Source organism: Macaca nemestrina, chromosome 3, assembly GCF_043159975.1.
Source record: "Macaca nemestrina isolate mMacNem1 chromosome 3, mMacNem.hap1, whole genome shotgun sequence".
Lineage (NCBI taxonomy): Eukaryota > Metazoa > Chordata > Mammalia > Primates > Cercopithecidae > Macaca > Macaca nemestrina.
The window spans coordinates 73,639,819-73,661,587 of record NC_092127.1 but is presented as its reverse complement, the minus strand read 5'-3'; the positions used below and the strand labels follow the sequence as shown (position 1 = coordinate 73,661,587).

At 34.1% G+C, this 21,769-nt stretch overlaps 2 long non-coding RNA genes across 3 annotated transcripts in view; one reads left to right on the top strand and one right to left on the bottom strand.

The window, feature by feature from the left end:
* Positions 1 to 21,769, top strand: part of LOC105486207 (uncharacterized) — a 112,827-nt gene that overhangs the window by 14,166 nt on the left and 76,892 nt on the right. The window lies entirely within an intron of this gene.
* Positions 1,606 to 9,989, bottom strand: LOC105486206 (uncharacterized). Of its 2 annotated transcripts, XR_011620538.1 has the most exons (4): positions 9,856 to 9,989; positions 2,896 to 3,031; positions 2,390 to 2,491; positions 1,618 to 1,703 (listed from the first exon to the last, which is right to left on the bottom strand). It is a non-coding gene; the product is annotated as an uncharacterized lncRNA (long non-coding RNA). The 2 variants fall into 2 exon arrangements; XR_011620537.1 differs by lacking the exon at positions 2,390 to 2,491 and having other exon boundaries at positions 1,606 to 1,703.

The following is a 21,769-nucleotide window of genomic DNA, read 5'->3' as shown; positions in this document are numbered from 1 at the left end:
AAATTTTAGCAGTAGATGTGTAGAACCAGTTAGAGATTGGAGAAACAGAGAAGCTGAAAAGTTAGAGTAAGGAAGTGCTTTAACTAATAGACATAAGCTTGTATATGGACTATGTTTATGGTTTAGTTTTTATGAGATATTACTTTCATTTATTTGAATTGACTGGCTCCTTTTAAAGGAGTGGGGATGCATCAGATTTCATTTAAATTCCAAGCCTTGCTATAATCTTATCTTTTTTTATTATTATTATACTTTAAGTTCTAGGGTACATGTGCACAACGTGCAGGTTTGTTACGTATGTATACATGTGTCGTGTTGGTTTGCTGCACCCATTAACTCATCATTTACATTAGGTATTTCTCATAATGCTATCCTTCCCCCTTTCCCCCACCCCACGACAGGCCCCAGTGTGTGATGTTCCCCACCCTGTGTCTAAGTGTTCTCATTGTTCAATTCCCACCTATGAGTGAGAACATGCGGTATTCGGTTTTCTGCCCTTGCAGTAGTTCGCTCAGAATGATGGTTTCCAACTTCATCCAGGTCCCTACAAAGGACATGAACTCATCCTTTTTTATGGCAGCATAGTATTCCATGGTGTATATGTGCCACATTTTCTTAATCCAGTCTATCATTGATGGACATTTGGGTTGGTTCTAAGTATTTGCTATTGTGAATAGTGCCACAATAAACATATCTGTGCATCTGTCTTTATAGTAGCATGATTTATATAAATTATGCAATCTTACCTTATTCAGTCTCTGCTGAACCATAAAATACAAATAGCTTTGATAGTTTCTTTAAATGGGAGGTGTTTCCCATTGTGATCATTCTAAACTACCTTTCTTATGAATCCTCATTTTCTCATTGTACTCAATAGAACAAAATCTAGTTCATTTGCAGATAAGTCTTCAACTTGTTTACCTTCAACTGTTGCAGAACTCATATATAAAAACTTGCCATTTATTGTACAGGAAATAGGGAAATGCCGAGCAATAAATTATGAAAAGGCATCAGATCATTCATTTATTCAGTTATACTGACATCATACTGTCAGAAATTTTTAAAAAGATTGGCCTTTTTAAACACCTGCAATAAAGAAAGCAATAAATAAAATGGTTACCCGCCTCAGGCTGGGTACCATTATGTACATGGTTCTTTAACACATCAAATGTGTTTTCTTTATACAGGTTTCTTTAATACAGTAGATCTAAAAACTTGTCTAAGCATTGCCTGGAGTCTTGTGATGGAGGTTCCTTGTGAAAGATTCCCCTTTCTTATGTCCTTGTAGAGTAAAAGACACTTGGGAACACTCAATTTGGGAGAATAAAATGTGCCTTCAAGCTTTATACTTTGAGAAGGATTTTTTTTGAGATAGATGCTCAAAATAAAATAATGGAAAAGATCACAGTATTTTACACATAAAATGTTTAATATTTTTAATAAAGAATCATACACTTTGTCCAGGAAAGTCAGGGTTGCTACAGCTTTCTCAATAAATACAGTGCAGGTAATTTATTTCTTCATAAACATTTTCCAGACTTATTGACATGCTTATGTGTAGGATTGTCTTCTTGTTGCTTGCCTTAATTCATCATTAGTGATTATCATGTTCCAGACTTCCCATCACAGCTTCCACTTTCAATTCAAAAGTCATTCATTTGGGAGTGAATATCCTTATCTTCTTGATGCAATACCATTTTCATCTTTCAATTTATTTTGTTCAAATTAGTAGCAACAGAAACAATACACAGCAAATTAAACCACAAAATATATGAAAAATACATTGCAATGGACTAAATGTGTTTCCCCCAAATTCATGTGTTAAAATCTGACTCCCAATGTGATAGTATGAGAATGGGATTAGTGACCAGATGTGGTGGCTCATGCCTATAAACCCTTTACTTTGGGCTGAGGCAGGCAGATCACTTGAGCCCAGGAACTTGAGACCACTCGAGACAATACAATAAAACTCAATCTCTACAAAATATATAAAAATTAGTTGGTGAGATGGTGGGCACCTTTAGTCCCAGCTACTTGGGAGGAATCAATTGAGCCCAGTGAGCTGTGATTGCACCACTGCACTCCATGCTGGATGACAGAGCAAGACTCTCTCTCAAAAAAGAAAAAAAAAATGAATCAGTGTCTGCTGTGGTTTGAATGCTTATCCCTTCCAAAACTCATGTTGAAATTTAATTCTGAATTAAATTTTGGAAAGTAGTATTGACAGATGGTCATTTAAAAGGTGATTTGTTCATGAGGGCTCTACTCTCTTGAATGCATTAATCTACTCATAAATAGATTAATGGATTATGAGTTATCATGGGAGTAGAACTGGTGGCTTTATAAGAAGAGAAAAAGAGATCTGAGCTATCAGGCCCAGTTCACTCACCATGTGATGCCCTGCACCTCCCCAGGTTCTTCAGAGTCCTTATCAACAAGAAGGCCCTCACCAGATGGGGCACCCCAACCTTGAACTTCTCAACCTCCATAACTATAATAAATGCATTCATTTTCTTTATAAACTATTTGGTTTCAAATATTCTGCTATAAGCAACAAAAAATGAACCATGAAAGGAAATAGATCCTGAGAGCTGAATGTCTGGGCAATGAATACCTAAAAAATTGAAAATATCTTTGGAACTAGGTGACAGGTGGAGACTAGAAGAATTTCGAGAAGTAGGCTATAAAAAGCTTAGATTCTAGCCTAAATCCTTGTCTACAAGACAAAAAGATTAGGGAAAGTTTCAAACTCTTTAGAGATTAGTGAAGTGGTTTTGACAAGAATATGAACAGTAAAGGTCATTCTGATGAGGTTTCAGAGGGAACTGAGGAAAAAGGTATTGGAAACTAGAGTAAAGGCTATTCTTGTAATAGTAGGCAAAGAATGTTGCTAACCTCTGTCCATGCCTGAGGGCTTTGTGTAAGGCTTAATATGGGAGTGATGAAGTAGGGTATCCGGCCGAAGAAATGTCTAAGAAAAATATGGAGACAGTTGCAGGGTTCCTTCCTTTCGGCTGCTTACCCTGAGATCCTAGAGAAAAGAAATAATTTAAAACCAGAATTTATAATTAAAAATGAAGTAGAACAGAAAGATTTGGGAAACTCTCCATCTGGCCACCCAATGAGTAAAAAAGAATGTTCAGGAGAGGAAACCAAGGGTATAACTCAGCGACTATTTGCTAAAAAAAGATTAGCACATGTACAAGGGAGCCAGATATTATTCCTGAAAAGAATGGAAGAAAAACTCCAAAGGAATGTTAGAGATCTTCAAGGCTGCCTTCCCATCATAGGCCCAGAGGCCTAAGAGGGCAGAATGATTTCAATGGACAGGCCTAGGGTATTCTCCACAAACTTACTTCCAGGGGCTGCCTCAGGACTCTGCTCCCCATACCTCAGTGCAACACTCTGGGGCTGTCCCAGCCATGGCTCCTGCTGCAGCTCTAGAAGTTACAAGTTGTAAACCTTGATGCTGTCCATGCGATGCTAGTTTGCAGAAAGCAAGAGCTGTGGAGGGTCAGCAGCCTCCACTGAGATTTCAAATGTCATATTGAAAAACCCAGGGGCCCAGGCAGAGATTTGCCACAAGGCCTACCATAGACAGCACTCACTAGAGCAATGCTGAGTGGAAATGTGGGATTGTAACTGCCACAAAGATTACCAACCAGGACAATGCATAGTGGAACCATGCAAGCAGGACAAATACTGGGACTCCATAACTGTGAAGTCACCAGCAGCATGCAATGCCCACCTAGGAAAGCTGCAGGCACCAGAGTCCAACCAGTATGAGCAGCCATGTAGACCCTACCCAGCAAAGCCACAGGGCCAGGGCTTCCTGAGATCTCGGGGACCCAACCTCCACCTCAGTGTGTCCATGAGAAGGTTCATAGACTTATAAAAGGTTTTTCTCCAGCTTTAAGATTTAATTTCTACCCTGCTGGGTTTCAGGCTCACTTGGGGGCTATTATTCCTTTTTTTGCCTTCCTATTCTTATATTTTGGAAAGGAAATGTCTATTTTGTACCTGCACCACTGTATCTTGAAAATGCAAAACTTGCTTTGATTACACAGGTTCACATATGAGACTCTGGACTTTGGACTTCTGAGTGGGTGCTGAGACAAGTTAAAGCTTTGGACTATGGGGAGAGAACAAATATATTTGTATGTTAGAAGGACATGAGTTTGGGGGATCCATGAGTAGAATGCTATGTTTTAAATGTTTATCCCCTCCAAAACCCATGATGAAACTTCATCCCCAATGTGATAGTATTGAGAAAGGGGGTCCTTAAAAGGTAATTGAGTTATGGGACCTCTGCCATTATGAATGGACTGATATGCTCATAAATTAATGAATTAATATGTTAATTAATTCATGGGTTATTACAAACATCAGAGTGGTGGTTTTATAGGGAGAGGAAGGCAGATCTGAGCTAGCATACTCATCTGCCTTAACATGAGATACCCCCTGCCACCTCCGGACTCTGCAGAGTCCACACCAACACAAAGGCCCTCATTAGATGCAGCCACTTGACCTCAGGCTTCTCAGCTTCCATAATTGTAAAAATGATTTTTAAATTTAAATTATCCAGATTCAGGTATTGTTTCACAGGCAACAGAAAATGAACTAAGACAGTGCCCTTAAAAAAATAATCCCAGAGAGTTCTCTAATTCTCTTCCCGCCATGTAAGGATAAAATAAGTCATACGAAGTCAGCAGTCTGCAACCCAAAAGAGGATCCTCACCAGAACCTGACCATGCTGACATCCTGATCTCAAATTTTCAGCCTCCAAAACCGTGAGAAATAAGTTACTGTTGCTTATAAGCTACCCAATCTGTGATATATTATTATAACTGTTCAAACTAAGATATACATACATAAAAAAGTGAACAAAGATAAAGTTAAGATAATCTTAAAATGTATCTTTGGCACAAATAATATCACAAAAAAAGTTTCAGTTCGTTTTCATTCAAATTATATAAGAAAGTCTATAAAAATCTGATAATAATTTTTGTTTCTGCTTTTCTAACCACTATTTCCCTCCAATTAAATATCCCTAAGGATTAGAAAAGCGACCTAAGTTTAAGTCACTAGGAGTTTTGCTATTGAGATTTTTGCAGAGTGATGCCTTGGGAGAAAATATACTTTAATAAGTCTCTTTTTGCTCTTGCTTCAGTTTTGTTTGAGTCATGTAGGTAATTAATACCCAATGGGAAAGCATTCCAGTTAGTAGGTCTACTTTCTATGTATCATATTTCTAGATTTTAAAAAAATCAGTCCCATTAATCTGTTATTTGGAAATGTTATGAAATGTATTAATAACATTAGTATTAATTCATAAGACATGTTGAAAAAAGTTACAATATCTTATTTTGCACAATTGTGATATAAACATTTATTTTTTTTCTTTAGATATTGAAAAAGGCATCTCCTTTTTAATTATGAACATTTCCTTTCTTTCTTACCCTTCAATGTATTGCTTGAAGTATTTTCTTTTCTTTTTTTTCTCTTTTTTTTTTTTTTGAGATAAAGTTTCACCCTTGTTGCCTAGGCTGGAGTTCAATGGCATGATCTCGGCTCACCACAACCTCTGCCTCCTGGGTTCAAGCAATTCTCCTGCCTCAGCCTCCCAAGTAATTGGGATTACAGGCACCTGCCACCACACTCAGCTAATTTTTGTATTTTCAGTAGAGACAGGGTTTCACCATGTTGGTCTGGCTGGTCTCGAACTCCTGACCTCAGGTGATCTGCCTGCTTAGGCCTCCCAAAGTGCTGGGATTACAGGCATGAGCCACCATGCCCTGCCTTCTTGAAATATTTTCATAACAGTAATCTTAAAATAATTTTCTTTAACATCAGTATACCTTGGAAAAATTTCTATATTATTATTACATTTTCACACCATGAGAATATCAAACTCTTTTCTAGTTTTGTTATATTTAATGTAAATTTAAGTAGTGGGGAAAATGGCAAAAGAGTCTTGATGTTATAGTACTGTATCTACTTTTGGGGTTAGTTTTATAGTGTCAAACTATATTTTTGTTTAAAATTTTTATAGCATATAAACTTATACAATAATCAAATTTATTACTGAAATTGCTTCAGTAATTAGAAGATATTAGTGACTATACAGAGAGCTATTTCAGCTAAAGGTCTTTATTAAAAGACACTGAATTAAATAGTTTTAAAGTTATCTGTTCAGAATTAAGCTGCAAGTAAATAAAAAGCTAAGTTCATTACAGCCATATCTTCTATTTAATTACCATTCTAATAATTTTCCATTAAAAATGCATCATCATCATTATTATTTTGTTTTGATAAATTGCATGATACCATATTTTATTTGATGGTAATATTACAGAATTAAAATCATATGGTATAGCATAATCTTCTACTTTTATTTTATTAATTTAAAATACTATATTTGTATAGTAATTTAGGTTATATTGATTATAATTTTATTCAGATGAATTTGTTCTATGGATCAGATATATTTTGCTAACCATTTCTTTCTCTGATCATTTTTAAAAAACTAAATCACTTTAACAAGACTTCACTGGTCAGTTATTATCATTACGATGTATACAATTCTAAGATACTCCTGAATTGATAACAGCAAATTATCTCTACTTAATATGTCATATAAAATTTTTTCACAATATATTGGAGGAGTCAATGATAATAATAAAAATGAATTCTTGTTACTTATAACCCCTGCCAATCAAGTACATGGTTTTCCTTGAAATGTAATATATTAAGTAAAACAAGAAGTTAAACTGTTTTATCATTAAAATAGAGTGCAAAATAATGATTACTTTTTATGAAAAATTCAGTGCTCAACTTTCAACATAATGTTGAATACGAAATTTAGTGAACTGGAATACAGGGAAACTGCATAGTGTACTGAAACATTAAAACAGGATCCTGAACATCTTTACTTAAATATTACCTTCTCACAAAGTCACTCCATGGCAAATTATATTTCCCATACATATTTTCTCCTTCTGCTCCTAGCATTTATTTAGCACCCTGGAATTTATGAATATCTAAAATATTTATTATATCTGTTAAGCTTTTTAAAATTTTATTATTATTATTTTTTTTTACAGCCAGTCTCTTCCCATTGAAATATCTGAGAATGGTTCTTGACTACTGTGTTCCCTGATGTATTCTTGGTGCCTCAAACTATTTATTACATAATGGAAGCTTTATTAATGAAGATTCACTGACTTATACTGCTGTTAACAACCTAAACAAATCTGAGTAAATTAAGAGTTGACTCTCCATATTCCACATCCTTATTCCATAGAATAGCTTCAGTCAATAAAAGTTCCAGTGTTCCCCGGCTACACCATCTGGAACATGTCTCCATGTTCTCTCCAGCAAAGGAAGAGAGCACTGAAAGACTTGACTGATAACCAGATGCTTTGGCCCAGAAGTGATACCCATCACTTTTTTCCAGAAGCAAACACATGTTCTGCTTAACTTCCAGAGGAAATAAAGTGCAACTCTCTAGTATTCCTGGAAAAGAAGGAGAACCATATGTATGTAAACAATAACAGATTTTTTTCCAATACAAATTTCTACCATAAAGACCAATAAATAAATATATGCACTAATCACAGAATAAATTGTGATTGATCACATCCCTTTGATTTAGGAGACTACTAGTGTATGTGCTGTGTGAGGGTTCAGCTCCAGGCCAAAATGCTGCTTGTGATATTTTAGACTTGATATTGGTAAGAATACATGATATTCTTAGGGATCATTAAATTGACATACAAATAAATAACTACCATTAGAGAGAGAGAAACAAAATATTTACCTGAGAAGCTGATATAGTTTGGCTCTGTGTCCCCATTCAAATTTCATCTCAAATTGCAATCCTAATTGTAATCCCCACGTGTCTAGAGAGGAAAGTCGTGGGAGGTGATTGGATCCCGGGGGCAGTTTCCCCATGCTGTTCTCATAATAGAGGTCTCATAAAATCTGGTTGTTTGATTAGTGTGTGGCTCTTCCACGCTCTCTCTCTTTCCTGCTGCATTGTGAAGAAGGTGCTTTCTTGTCCTTTACTTTCTGCCATGATTGTAAGTTTCCTGACACCTCCCCAGCCATGTGGAACTATGAGTCAATTATATCTCTTTCCTTTATAAATTATACAGTTTTGGGTAGTTCTTTATAGCAATGTGAAAACTGACTAATACAGAAGATTTTAGTCAGTACTTTGGAGAAAGGGGCTTTTGGGTAAATACAAGGTTAGTCTTATGTAATAACGTAACAGTAAATATTACTGCATTTAGTTAATGTCAAACCAAAGCCCAGTTTATGGGAACTCAAAGCCACTGGATTCAACAGTAAGGTTTTTAGATATTTTTTCCTTTTTGATGTTGTTTTTTTTTAAATTTTGGAAAAAAGTAATCATTTTAGCTTTCAAAGGCTTAATATTTCTTCCAAAATCTTTGATAAACTCCAATTATGTGTTCTGTTTTTCGAACATGAAGGAAGTATAAAGAGTTTCCTCTACTAAAAACATTTTTTTTCTAACAAATTACACTCTTTTTAAAATTAGCCTAATCTCATATAAGGCATGTGCAAATTATTCTTGAATTTTTATATTGAGCATTTTCTTATCTCCCAGTAATTAAATGATACCAGAGTTAGAAAATATTTCTTTCTAAATCCAAAATAGTCTATAGATATAGATTACATATTTTAAAATAAATACTAAATAACAAAATTGCACACAACTTAGTTACATTATTAGTTATTAAATTTTATTATTTTTATTAATTAATTATTAAAACTTATTACATTATTTTCAGTTGCCAGAAAATATTTATATTCCAATTGTGCTAAGATGGTTGGAAGCCTCTGAAGATCCATTCTCTATTACTTTTCTGGTAACAGAATTATAGCTGGGATAGAATGACTAGCTGTGAATTTTCTAGCCTATGAAATATATTTGAATTAATTCTCTTGGCCATAAAATGAGAAAAGATGTGTGCCACTTCTACACTTGGTCTGGAGAAAACCTTTCTGTTTCATTCCTTTACAGTCTTTCCCATTTAAGCAAGCTAGAATGTGGAAATACCAGAAAAATCTTTGCATACTTTCCAATGAAACAGCCTAGAGGGGGCCAAAAAAATCACAATGGATAAAATATCTATCTATAAATGATACTGTGGACCAGAGTCACTTGTCGTTTGGAATTGTTACATGTGAGATAAACAAACATCCATTTTTAAATTAAGCTACTAGATTATTATTCTCTGATTCCTATAGATGAATTATATAAAACCAAATGTATGTACAATTAATGTCATATAGTATAAATACAAAATGGAAAAAAACAAATTTAAAGAATTAACTCAATACAGTTGATCCCCTGATTTTTCACTATCTCACAAAATGATATCTTAGATTAAGTACAGATGGACAAAAAGTCTACCACATCATCTTTCTACTCCTATTAAAAAATAAACACCTTTACATTTTTGGTCAGTCTTATTATTTAAATGGTAATAAGAATGAACACTTCTTTTTTCCTTCCTCACCCTCCTAATTACCCTCAAACACTATGTTTTGCTGCGATAATTTAATCTATATTTTTATGTTGTTTATCTTGTATCATGTCTATTGAAAGATAATTTTTTATGGTTTCTTTCATCCCTGTAAGTTCTAGGCCTTTTGAGTTAATGACTCAGAACCTAACTTCATGTAATCACAAATTAAGTAAACCAAAGAAAATTTTAGCAGTAGATGTGTAGAAGCTAGACATAGTGTCTCTGTAAAGATGGAGACTCCCAGAGACATTCTACGGTAGTAAAGTCTTCTTCCTCTCTTTAAGACACCGCTTCTTACCTTCGAAGCTAGTACTGGCAGACAATTTCTCCTCCCCTCTCCAAAGAAGATTTATTTGTGTCTTTCCAAAACAATGATTGACAGATTTGTGAGACTTCCAGTATAAGCTTTTAGTCTTTTAATTTGGATGTTCCATTCCTGTGGTGCAACCTACTATTTGCAAAAATACATCTCACTTCATATCACTCTGTCAGAATAGTGTCATAAAGAACTAACATCAGGTGTTGCTTTGGCTGCTATGGTTGCTATGTCATTTACCCAGGGTCTTGTATCCTGTCTGTTTATATATATAAAATTGTGGCAATCATTTTATATAAGCTGGCTTGAATTCAGAGTAATGTCAGACCCTTTACAGTCTCTGACTCAACAATACCTATCTTCTGACTTAATAAGACCTATCTTCTTTTTATTATTTATTTATTTTCATTATTAATTTTTATTATACCTCAAGTTCGGGGTACATGTGCAGAATGTGCAGTTTTGTTACATAGGTATATGTGTGCCATGGTGGTTTGCTGCACCCATCAACCTGTCACCTACAGTAGGTATTTCTCCTAATGTTATCCCTCCCTCAGTCCTCACCCCCTGTCAGGCCCAGGTGTGTGATGTTCCGCTGCCTGTGTCCGTGTGTTCCTATTGTTCAATTCCCACTCATGAGTGAGAACATGCGGTGTTTGGTTTTCTGTTCTTGTGATAGTTTGCTGAGAATTAAGGTTTCCAGCTTCATTCATGTGCCTGCAAAGGACATGAACTCATCCTTTTTATGTCTATATAGTATTTCCTGGTATATATGTACCACATTTTCTTCTTTTTAAAAAAAATCCCAAAAGCTCTATGATGATAACATATTGCATTGATTCAGCTTCTCTACTGTATGTTGTCCTGTGTTTAACTATCATCTCTAGTTCAGTAATTGTTGTGTCAGAATATATTATTGTGTGTTATCCCCATGTAGAATGCGTGAGTAGCATATCAAATGAAACTTTGCATTTTGAAAATCACATCCACTGTTTCTGAGAGATGAGGTTATAAAGAGTACTTTGGTCATACCCACTTGCCTACCACCCAAGTTATTACTATTTTTGTCTAATGCCAATCCTATTCTTTTTAACTTCATATGCATGTTTGTACATTTTTGTTTAAAAAGAGAGCACATATTGTTTAAGAAAAAAAATGAAAAGCTTAGATGGCTAAATAAATGTTTTCACTTTAAAATAAGCAGACTTCCACATTTTAGGGAAATCTAGTATACCTCTCATTTCAAGTGTCATTTGATCATGAAGATCATGATGTCATCAGCATTCCAATTCCATTTCCCAGAAATGAAGTCATCTTGATATTAATAGTGTGCTTCAATTTTGGGTTAGTTTTATCAGTGAATTCAGACATCTTAACTGATTTAAAAAAAGACAATGTATACACTACATTTGTTCTGTTAAAACTATCTCCTACAGAAGAGCAAAATCACATTTTAAAAATACACGTTTTTCAAAACTTCTCATGTTTCATGTGCTCAAGGTGTTTTATGCTATAACATAAGAAGAAGAGAAAGGTAATCCTCTTCCCCCACACCCCCCACCCCCATACACAGTAAAAGTATGCCTAAGAGAACAGAGGCAACAGGTGGTTAAGGACAATCTCCTAGTGTCCACTAAAGTGGGCATAAATAGCACACGAAATCAGTTCTTTCTGATGGAAAGCATTTTATAAAATGTTAGGATATTGTCGATATTGTCAATGTAAGATCAGAGATGACACACACAAATGAAAAAACATTCTATGCTTATGGATAGAAAAAACAGTATTATTAAAATTGCCCAAATAAATTTACAGATTTAATGCTATTTCCCTCAAACTACCAATGACATTCTTTGAATAATTAACAAAAATTTAAAACTCATTTTGAACCAAATAGTAGCCTGCATAACCAAAACAATCTTAAGCAAAAAGAACAATGCTGAAGACATCATTTTACTTTACTTCAAACTATACTACAGAGATATAGTAACCAAAACAGCATTATACTGATACAAAACCAGACAAGACAAATGAAACAGAATTGAGAGCCCAGAAATAAGGCTGTACCCCTAAAACCATCTGATCTTTGACAAAGCTGACAAAAGCAAGCAATGGAAAAAGGACTCCTTATTCAATAAATGGTGCTGGTGTACCTGGCTAGCTATATGAACCTGAAACTCTTCCTTTCACCATATACAAAAATCAACTCAAGTGGACTAAAGACTTAAATGTAAAACCCAAAACTGTAAAAACTCCCAAAGAAAACATAGGCAATACCATTGTGGACATAGTAGCTGGCAAATATTTCATGATGAAATGCCAAAAGCAACTGCAACAAAAGCAAAACTTGACAAATGTGATCTAATTAAACTTAAGACCTCTGTACAGCAAAGAAAACTTTCAACAGAGTAAACAGACAAACTATACAATGAGAGAAAATATTTGCAAATGTTCCATCATACCAAGGTCTAATATTAAACATCTATAAGAAACTTAAGCAAATTTATAAGAAAAAGCAAGCAGCTGCCTTAAAAAGTAGACAAAGTACATGAACAGACACTTTTCACAAGACCTACATGCAACCAACAAACATATGAAAAAATGCTCAATATCACTGATCATTAGAGAAATGTAAATCAAAACCACAGTGAGATACCATCTTATACCAGTCAGAATGGCTGTTATTAAAAAGTCAAAGAGTGACAAAAGCTAGTGAGATTTCAGAGAAAGGGAATGCTTATACACTGTTGGTGGGAGTGTAAATTAGTTCAACCATTGTGGAAGACGGTATGATGATTCTTCAAAGAGCTAAAACCAGAATTACCATTTGACCCAGCCACTCCATTACTGGGTACATACCCAAAGGAATATAAATTTTTCTACTATAGACACATGAATGTGTTTGTTCATTGCCGTACTATTCACAATAGCAAAGACATGGAATCAGCTTAAATGTCCATCAATGGTAGATTGGATAATGAAAATGTAGTACATATACACCATGAAATACTATGCAGCCGTAAAAAAGAATGAGATCATGTCCTTTGCAGGAATATGGGTGAAACTAGAGGCCATTATGTTTAGCAAACTAATGCAGAAAGAGAAAACCTAAAACCACATGTTCTCACTAATAAGTGGGAGCTAAATGATGAGAACACATGGACACAATGAGGGGAACAGCAGACACTGGGGCCTACTTGAGAGTGGAGCATGGGAAGAGGGAGAGGATCAGAAAAAAACACTATTGAGTAGTAAGCTTAGGACCAGTATAGCAGACCCTCATGACATAAGATTACCCATACAACAAAACTGTGGGTGTACCATTGAATCTAAAATAAATTTTAAAAAATTAATACAATTAAATTTTTTAAAAGAAATATTAGAATTTCACTGTCTTTCTAGGACTGTGTCTTTAAAATATAAATTATAAAATACATTGTATATATAATATATATATTATATAATACAAAATTATAATTTTAACTGATTTTTTTTTTTTTTTTTTTTTGAGATGGAGTTTCTCTCTTGTTGTCCAGGTTGGAGTGCAATAGTGTGATCTCAGCTCACTGCAACCTCCGACTCCCGGGTTCAAGTGATTCTCCTACCTCAGTCTCCCAAGTAGCTGGGATTACAGGTGTGCACCACCACGCCTGGCTAGTTTTTGTATTTTTAGTAGAAATGGGGTTTCGTCATGTTGGCCAGGCTGGTCTCCAGCTCTTAACCTCAGGTGATCCACCCGCCTCGGCCTCCCACAGTGCTGGGATTACAGGCGTGAGCCACTGCGCCCTGCCTTAACTGATATTTTGAAGCACTTAAGAAAAACATTTTGAAGCACAGGGTAAACGTTAAATTGTACCAATATAAAAGGTTTCTTTTTTCATAATGTTGTCATTTTTCTACCTATTCCCCTGCCAACAAAAAGGTATAAAATGTACTTAAGCTATATGTGGCAAAATTAGAAAAAAATCTTTTCGATTACTACTTATTTTTATAGCAATTATTAATATTACATTCTAGAAGTTTTAGTAAATTATCCTGACACTTAGCACTGTGAAATAAAATAAAATGTAAAAATTCCAGATTTTTTAATTAGATTAAAAATTCCAGATAAAATATATTAGCTATATAATAAAACACATATTTGAAAAGATCTATTAGGAAGAAAAGATGTTATTAGAAAGCACAGTACACAGATAAAAATTTGTATTTCATATATCCAAATGATGTATTGGCTAAATAGAAGGATAATAATATTAAGAATTATGCCAATCACAGATAATTTTCCAAAATAAAATTGTATCTGCTAATCATATATTTCTTAAAATAAACATGTAATAGCATTTTAGCAAAGAATGTAAGAGAGTCTAAAGCTCATACAACTCACTGCACAACAGTTAAAAATTGAGAGACCAGGTGTTGTGACAAGGAAAGCAACTTTATTTCAGAGATCCAGCAAACCCAGAGGTTGGTGGACCAGTGTCTTAAAGAACCATCTTAAATTAATATAATTTGAGGTTCTTTTTATGTTAGAGGAAGAGGAAAGAGGGAGGGGCTTGAGATCAGGAACTGACAGATAATCACAGAGATCTGAGTGGCAGCAAGGGTCAGGGGCAGGGGAACCTTGTGAAGATTATTTGCTGTTGGTCAGGTCACAATGCTCCTATAAATCTTTAACATAACATTGTTATTACAACTTGTGTATTTACCCTCCTTATTTGGGGGAGGGAGCTATTATCATCCTTGCTTTAAATTATAAACTAAATTCCTGCTATAGTTAGCTCAGTCTACTTGTAGAGAGAAGCAAAAGGATTTAATGGAAAATATATCACTGCACAGTAGGAAGGGTTAGGAGCAAAATGGAGCTAGTCATATTAGGCCTCCTTTTGATTGCTACCAGTTGATTTCCATGTATGATCAGAAGAACAAATGGTTTCTTGATTTGTAATGAAATAAAAATAATTCAGAAATGGTGGATGACATCAAAATTAAAAGACCTGTTAAAGTAAATGGACTTGTCTGTTCTTTTCTGTTTTTGATCTTAGGGGTAAGATGTTTACCATTTAATATTTGATCATTATTTCAGCTTGTTGGTATTTGCCTTGTATCTGTAAAGTGAAAAAAAGTAAGATGCTACGGAAAATATATAACTATTGTCAAGATTTTAGTAATCAGTGTGGGATGGTTTAAAGGTTTTGGAGGGATGAATCCATAGACCAAAAACAGAAACATCTGTGCAGTTATAAAGTGCAACAACAGACAACTACACAAGAAAACAGTAGCTTATCACTTTAGCCTTGTGTTTTTTATTTCATATTGTATTAAAAATAAAATGAATTGGGCCATTTTTCTATGAAATTTGTATCCAAATACAAACAGAAATTTGTGTTATGTGGAGAAATTTGTATCTAAATAATACAATTGATCACAGGTTATAAAGCATACAAAATTGCAAATCATCTTTATTCTACCTCTAAATGATTTCCTTAATCATTAAACATTCTTGGGAAACAGAAGATTTACATCACACAGATGGCAAATTAATCACATTCATCACCATTTTAAGCATCATATTTTGGCAGCTGTCAAACATATAATTGCATATATATGCATATTAATATTTTTTAGGTAATGTTATTGTGATAATATTTAACATTTCAGTATTAAATTTAAATCAAGATAAATTTTAACATATAAATTATTGTTTCCTTACTCTCAAAATTCCAGTAGTTGGTTATAATCTTTAATTTAATTTTCATATTAAAAAGTTGTGAGTTTAATAAGCTTACCCAGAAGTATTAAAAAAAAACTAGGAACTCGGCAGTGTGAGATCTCTGTATCATTGCTTTCCCTGGTGCAGTTTTGTTGCAGTCTCTTCCTCAGAGAAATCTTGTGCTCTTCAGAGAATCAAGTTCTTATTAGATGAATAATTGGGACAAATTTTAGTTGAAATTATATTTTCTTTGACACAGCATAACATGTGTATTTCCAGTATCTGAGTATTACATGACTATTTATTGTAAGACCACACACTAAACTCATCTCTAATATATTTTTTGATATAATTTACTTATGAATTTTTTAGCTATATACAGATATGCTTACAAAAACTTCATAATCGGCTGGGGGTGGTGGCTCACGTCTGAAATCCTAGCACTTTTGGGAGGTTGAGGAAGGCAAATCACCTGAGGTCAGGAGTTCAAGACCAGCTTGGCCAACATGGTGAAACCCCGTCTCTACTAAAAATACAAAAAAATTATTTGGGTGTGGTGGTGGGGACCTGTAATCCCAGCTACTTAGGAGGCTGAGGCAGGAGAATCACTTGAACCCAGGAGGAGGAGGTTGCAGTGAGTCGAGATGGTGCCATTGCACTCCAGCCTGGGCAACAAGAGTGAAACTCCATCTCAAAAGAAAAACAACAACAACAACAACAACAACTTCATAATATAACATAACAAAATATTGAAACACAATTCCTTCTCCTTTTAGAATTACTATATTATTAAACAGGACAACACACTCTTTAAAATAAAGGAATAAAGGTATTACCATTGTGTATTAGTACTTTCTTACACTGCTATAAAGATATTACCTGAAACTGGGTAGTTTTTAAACAAAGGAGGTTTAATTGACTCACAGTTCCACATGGCTGGGGAGGCCTCAGGAAATTTGCAATCATGGCAGAATGGGAAGGAGGAACTTTATTCACAAGGTGGCAAGAGAGAAAGAAGTGCATTTAGGGGAAATGCCAGATGCTTCTAAAACCATCAGAACTCATGAGGAATTACTCACTCTCACCAGAGTGAGAAACTGTCCCATGATCCAATCATCTCCCATGAGGTTCCTCCCTGGACAGGTGGAGATTATTGGGATTACCTTTCCACATGAGATTTGGATGAGGACACAGCCAAAACCATGTCACATTGATTATTATCTTGATAATACTATTTCAGAATCCAAACATTATAAACTTTAATAAGATAATCATATGTTATAGGGGCTAGAATCCAGGTATGCCGGACAGTGTCTGGCACTCAAACTATTCATGTTGTATTGATTAATCTGATGAGTTTAATGAATACTGATATGGTTTAGATCTGTGACCCCACTCAAATCTCATGTTGAATTATAATCCCCAGTGTTCGAGGTGGGGTCTGGTGGGAGGTGATAGGATCATTTGGCAGATTTCTCATGAAAGGGTTAGCACAATTCGCTTGGTGCTGCTGTCATGATAGTGAGTGAGTGCCCCATGAGATCTGGTTGCTTAAGAGTGTGCAGAACCTTCCCCCTTGCTCTCTTGCTCCTGATGTGAGATGAGTCAGTTTTCATTCCACTTTCCGCCATGATTCTAAGTTCCCTGAGGCCTCTCCAGGATGCAGCCATGTTTCCTCTACAAACTGCAGAACTGTGAGCCAATTAAACATCTTTTCTTTATAAATCACCTAGTCTAAGATATTTCTTTTTCTTTTCCTTTCTTTTATTTTTTCCTTTTTTTTTTTTTTTTTTTTGATATAGAGTCTCGCATTGTTGCCAGAGGTTGGAGTGCAATGGCACAGTCTTGTCTCACTGCAAACTCTGCCCCCCTGGTTCAAGCGATTCTTCTGCCTCAGCCTCCAGAGTAGCTGGGATTACAGGTGCCCACCACTACACCTGGCTAATGTTTTGTATTTTTAGTAGAGACGGGGTTTCACTATGTTAGTCAGGCTTGTCTTGAACTCCTGACTTTGTGATCCACCCATCTCAACCTCCCAAAGTGCTGGGATTACAGATGAGCCACCACGCCCAGCCATCAGGTATTTCTTTATGGCAATATGAGAATGGACTAATAGAAATGCCAAAATGTTCTTTATAATGTTGCAACTCAATTTAACATGTAATTTTAAATTGATTAATCACTATTGCATACTTTTGTACTTTGTTTTAAAATTGTTTAAAATGCATAATTAATTAAAAGTAATATTCAACTCAAAAGTTTGTGAAAATCAAAGAAACCATCAAAAATATAATGAATACTTTTTTGAGGCCAGCCTTTCTATTTATTCCATACTAGTTAGAGAAAAGATCTAATTGGTACAGAATGATTTCCAAAATTACTCTGCATTTAATTGATGTTTAAAATCATTTGAGGATTATTAGGTAAGCAAAATATCCAAAAGGATATGTTACTAGACTCTAGCAGTCTGGTATATTTGAATATGATATAAAATATTTCTACATTAATAATCATATTATCCGAGATATAACTTTTTACCTTATTGTAAAGAAAAAGGTATGCAAAGTAGTTACATAATTTGCTTGGAATTAGATAGGTGGAGACTGAGTTCAGCTACACGATGAGTTTATATCACAGAAATAAGACTAAATGATTAGCATAACTTTAGAAATATGTTTTCCCCTCTTTATGGAAACTTCATTACAAGAAGGAAGATCATCAAAACATGCTATCAGGAAGAAACTTATGGGCAATCAATATTTGACATTTATGAGAAACAAATATATGAATTGATAAGATCATAAAAATTTATATTACTTTATATGCATTTCATCCTATATTTCTGCAAAGTAAAAGATGTAGTGATAAATTTCCCTGTTCAATACAAAATTATCTACTAGGTAACATTTTCTCACAAAAACTCAATTTAGAAGTTTTATATATTATTCATTAATGTCATTAATTTCAACATTGCATTAACTCAGAAAACTGGCAGTTTCTCTTCCAAACCTGTTATAGCTCATTGAGTGGTAAATGGGGCAAGGGTGTCTCTTAATTAAATTCCTATGTGGTATCTCTTTGCTAAACTTGCAACAGATGATGGGATTCAAGATTTTCTCTGCATTTCTTAAAGATCTTCAATGATTTTCTCTATTATTTATCTTATGAAAGTTACTATAATAAACTATACACTATAGAACCCATTTCAAAAGAAAGTCCATAGACAGAGATCCATCAGGGATCAGACAAAGTACAAATTCTGCATAATAGTTTTACATATTAAAGGACTTATTATAGTCACCTCATTCCCAATCTCTTCTTTTCATTATGGCAATAATTACAAGGTAATTTTGCTTACATACATTTATATTAAAATGAACAAGAAAATACTGAAGTTTTAAAACTACTGAAATATATATTCTTTTAATTTATTTCACAAAACAGCATTAACTTTTAATATTTCATGAAGTTAACAAATTATAAAAGAAAGTATATTGTGACATGAGAAATAAACTGCTCATTTTATTTAGAAGCTGAATCTAGTTATCTATTAGTCTTCTGCATATATTTAAATTACTACCAGACTATTTTGTGTTCAACTTTCTTCAATTTTGCTATGTATGACAATAATTCAGAAGAATTTTATATTATTTTGGAATAATATATTCACAAAATTTAATCTTTATTTCTTTAGAAATTATTAATAATGTAAAGTCCATCAAAGCAGATAGTATTTTATTCTTTTTTTTTTTAAATCCAAGACTTAGAATGAAGTCTCATACATAACTGGTATTTAGTAAGTGTTTTCTGAATCAGTACACCAGAAACAAACAATGCCATTTTTAATACTTCTGTATGCAAAACATTTCTTCAGTGATTGAGGATAGAACAGTAAAAAAATACATAAAATTCTCTGTCATAAATATTGTATTCTAAAAAAGACAACAAATTTCATATTGACATTCACATAATACACATATTACTGAAAGATTCATACTATCATGTAATTAAGCCAGATTATAAGGACAATGAGAAGAAATGAGTTTCCATAGTAAATAAGGTAAAGTTTCATAAAATATATTAATTAGCCTATCAGTCCCCAAGAGAAAAATTATGTAATAATTGCTCCGGTTTGAATGTTTTACTGCCTTCCATAATTCTTGTATTAGAAACTTAATTCCCAATGTGTCAGTGCTGAAAGGTGGTGCTACTGGGAAGTGTTTGGGAATCAATGAATACTTGTATAAAAAGGGCTTCCAGGAATAAATTCTTTCTCTACAATTTTCCTGCCATGTGAAACAGTGTTCCTTGCCTCTAGAAGATGTAATGCTCAAGGCCCATCTTGGAACAGACTACTGGGTCCTAACCAGACACCAAACCCACCAGTTTCTTGATCTTGAACTTTTAAGCCATCAGAAGTGTGAAAAATAAATTTCTGCTCTTTATAAATTACCCAGTCTCAGGTGTTCTGTTATAACAGCACAAAACAAAGTAATATTTATCACAGATTTTTTTTTTTTTTTGAGACAGAGTCTCACTCTTGTTGCCCAGGGTGGAGTGCAATGGCACGATCTTGGCTCACCACAACTTCCTCCTCCTGAGTTCAAGCAGTTCTCCTGCCTCAGGCTCCAGAGGAGCTAGGATTACAAGCATGCTCCACTACTCCCAGCTAATTATGTATTTTTAGTAGAGATGGGGTTTCTCCATGTTGGTCAGGCTGGTCTTGAACTCTCGACCTCAGGTGATCTGCCCGCCTCGGCCTTCTCCCAAACTGCTGCCCAAACTGTTGGGATTAAAGGTGTGAGCCAACGCGCCCAGCTTATCACAGATGTTTTTTATCTTACCCTTGGAATATCTTTTGTAAATAGTGTTTCATAGAACACATATTAGATATACATAGTCATTTTTATTTATTCTACTCTGTGAAAGATAGATATTTCCTTAAAAGCTAGCACAGTAAGTGAGTCCTGCAATATTATTAAAGTGATTAACTAAAAACGATTTATTAAATGTAGTTTATTAATTAATGCCTGTACAAGTAAATTTATCAGGCACTGTACTAAATGCAAGTGATGTGAAATTAAATAGCACATACCCTCATTCTAGAAGAGTTTATTTTTATTATTAATATTTTCTTCCTGAATAAAGTGCTTAGTTTTCTCAGAAGATTAATAAAGTCTATTATTACTATGTTGAAGTCAATCTGGTTGACAATAAAGTACAATTTGTATATATTTCAACAGGAAAAAAAGTACATTTCTAGTAATGACTCAATAAGTTCATGTAGGACTAAAACAACTATAAATTCTAGACATTATTTAAAATTATTTGGTGGAAATAGAGAGTGAAACAAAGTAGGCAAATTCTTGTTGAGTATATATGTGTGGAGGAACAGACTTATATGCAATGAGTGCTCATTTTCACAATGTTGTCAACCACATTTCAGTGTGACCTCTGGGCTGTTGGTTGTTTTGGTGAAAACTAAAATCAGTCATTCTTGCCTAAGGAGTCAGGACCCTAAATACAAGGAAATTTTCTGTTAAATAAGTGGGTGGATGACCTTATCTATAAAAAAGCCAAGAGAAGATCCCAGATTATGTCTACCCATGTTTGGCTAATACCTGAAAGATGCATATACTAAACAGACTCAAAAATCTCAGTTAAAAATATCAAATGTAAAACTGAAACATTTCCTGAAGAAACAGAGTTTGCAGTTCAAGTCCAATTAAGGAATTACCTGCTAAAGCAAAAGAAACAACACATTAGAAAAAAAAAAAAAAAACAAAAAAAAAAGCAAAATATATAACTTTTATTACTTAAATTCAAAATTCATTGATACATTAAGTCTCCCCAAATTAAATTCATTCTCAAAATAAAAGAAAATTAACTGACTGATTACAACTCTGAAATTACTCAGTTCTTGGAACTTGAGGCAAGAATTGTTAAGTGGCTCTTTTACGCTACTTTGAGTAATATAAAAAAATGCTTGCAATAAATGAAAAGATACATTTAAGCTACTGTGAATGATGTTTCTATGAACATATGCTAACATGTGTCTTTATAATAGAATGAATTATATTCCTTTGGGTATATACACAGTAATGGGATTACTGGGTTGAATGACATCATGTCCCTCACAGGGCCATAGATGGAGCTGGAGGCCATTATCCTTAGCTAACTAACACG